The sequence below is a fragment of the Chrysochloris asiatica genome, unplaced genomic scaffold (genome assembly GCF_000296735.1).
Source record: "Chrysochloris asiatica unplaced genomic scaffold, ChrAsi1.0 scaffold00021, whole genome shotgun sequence".
Taxonomy (NCBI): domain Eukaryota; kingdom Metazoa; phylum Chordata; class Mammalia; order Afrosoricida; family Chrysochloridae; genus Chrysochloris; species Chrysochloris asiatica.
In genome coordinates this window covers 3,604,542-3,606,997 of record NW_006408539.1, presented here as the reverse complement: position 1 = coordinate 3,606,997, position 2,456 = coordinate 3,604,542, and the positions used below count along the sequence as shown (strand labels likewise).

The following is a 2,456-nucleotide window of genomic DNA, read 5'->3' as shown; positions in this document are numbered from 1 at the left end:
AAACACTGCCCAGTCCTGGGCCAACCTCACTACTGTTGCCACACTTAAGACCATTGATGCTGCCACTTGGCCAGTCCATCTCATTGGGGTCTTCCTCTTTTTCTCTGACCCTCTACCTTACCAAACATGATATCCCTCTCCAGTGACTGGTCCCTCCTGACAATATGTCTGAGGTATGAGAGACAAAGTTTCCAGGAAGATAAGGTCTGGCCACCTACTTGCATTAAGATTGTTGCTGTTGTTAAATATTGTTGTGTTGGTTACGATTCATAGAGATCCTAAATAGTATTTCTCGGGCGTTTAAAATCTTTGTGGAAGCAAAAAGTCTCATCTTTCTCCTGTGGAGTAGCTGGTGGGTTCGAACTACTGAACTTGCGGTTTGCGTCCACTCCCAATAGAGCAATTCTAATCTGTAACACATGTAGTTGGAGGTTTCTGAATTAGCTTAATGGCAATTTAACAAACAACAACTTTTAAAGTTATTCCAATGTACAATTTCATAATAAATTAAAGGAAAGATCTCCTTACATTCTTGTCAATTTTGATATTTTCAAGCACATTATTTTGACCAATCTAATTTTTGATTTAATTGAAATTCTCATATTATTTGCATTTCACTCTTCTGTGCCATCACTTGTGTGTCCGTACTGTGGTGGCTTGTGTGCTCCTGTGATGGGACCTGTATTTTAAATACTAACAGGGTCACCTGGACTTTATAGACTATGACAAACTAGGAAGAAGAGGCAGACTACTTCTGAATGTTTAGGCCCTGGAAACCTTATGGATACCAGCAGAACATTGTCATATACAGTACCAGAGAATGGAAACATGATGAATAGCAACCGGATATTGTCACATATATTAGTGGAAGATGAGCATCTCAGGTTGGAAGGCAAAATCAAAACCAGCGTAGTGAAGTGATTGGTCAAAGAAAAAGTGATGTGTGAAAAAGAAGCAAAACAACAGGAAGAAAAGATTGAAAACATGAAGGCTGAAGATGGTGAAAATTATGCCATTAAAAAGCAGGCCGAGATCTTGCAAGAGTCCCAGATGATAATTGCAGATTTGCCAGCGCAGGTTGGAAGCTGCACATACTAATCTTCTGCAGCTATTAGAAAGTGAAAAAGACTTGGAAGATGCTGAGGAGTTTAGAGAAGTACGTTCAGTACTGGATTCAGTGAAGTTGGAAGCCTGACATTTTTCTGGATGGGATCTTTTGCCTTATGTCCTGGGATCCATTCCACAATTCATTATTTTTGACCACTGCTGTGTTACGTTCAATAGAATGAGAATGTGATTCTCTTTATGCAGTTCGCATAATAAAATTGTTTCTTTCATACGTCAAAACAAAAAACATCATACAGTAAGAAAGCAAAAGTTCATTTAAAAACAGGACAAAAGTACATAAGAGTATGTTAGAAGAGACTAGATAGATATTTTGTTATTATGAAGTGCTGTCGAATCAGTTCTGACTCATAGTGCCCCTATGTAGGGTTTACAAGAAGCGGATTGTGAACTTGAACCACTGACCTTGCAATTCAAACCTACCCTGAAGTCCATAGCATTAACCCACAGCACGACATAGATATTTGCGTTTTCTTAGGAATTTGCTCCCTGTACATTTCTGTATTTCTGTCATTTCATGTGATTTCAAATTGGAGAAAGAATAAATTGTATTTTCTCAGCCTAGTATTATAATACAATCTCATCTTTTACTTTTCCCCATGAATTCCTGTTTTAATTAGTGCTAATTAATTACCTCTTAATTGTGCTCATATGAACAATCACCAAGAGGCAGTTATTTGAACAAAACAAGGGAACACTGAATGGCTTACAATTAAGAAAGGTGTGCACCAACGTTGTATTCTTTCACCATACTTATTCAATTTGTATGCTGAGCATATAATCTGAGAAGTTGGGTTATATGAAGAAAAACATGGCAAAAGGATTGGAGGAAGACTCATTAACAACCTGTGTTATGCAGATGGTACAAACTTGCTTGCTGAACGCAAAGAGGACTTAAAATAGTTACTGGTGAATATCAAAGACAACAGCCTTCGATATGGATTGCACCTCAGTGTAAAGAAAAGAAAAATCCTCACTACTGGACCAGTAAATAAAAATGATAAATGGAGAAAAGATTGACGTTGTCAAAGACTCCATGTTTCTCAGATCAACCATCAATATTCATGGAAGCATCAGTCAAGAAATCAGAGGATGTATTGTATTAGTCAAATCTGCTGCACAAGACCTCTTTAAAATGTTGAAGAGCAAAGATGTCAGATGGAGGACTAAGGTGCAACTGATGCAAGCCATGATATTTTCAATAATCTCATATTGAAAAGTGGGGCCTACAAAAGTTGAACAATGAATAAGGAAGACCATAGAAGAATTGATGCATTTGAGTTATGGTGCTGGAGGAGAATATTGACAGTACCATGGACTGCCAAAAGAAT

The 2,456-nt window shown here is 37.7% G+C and overlaps 1 pseudogene; it reads left to right on the top strand.

Annotated features, from left to right (window-relative positions):
- The first annotated feature begins 828 nt into the window (after positions 1 to 828).
- Positions 829 to 1,195, top strand: LOC102823034 (annotated as a pseudogene).
- The last annotated feature ends 1,261 nt before the right edge of the window (positions 1,196 to 2,456 follow it).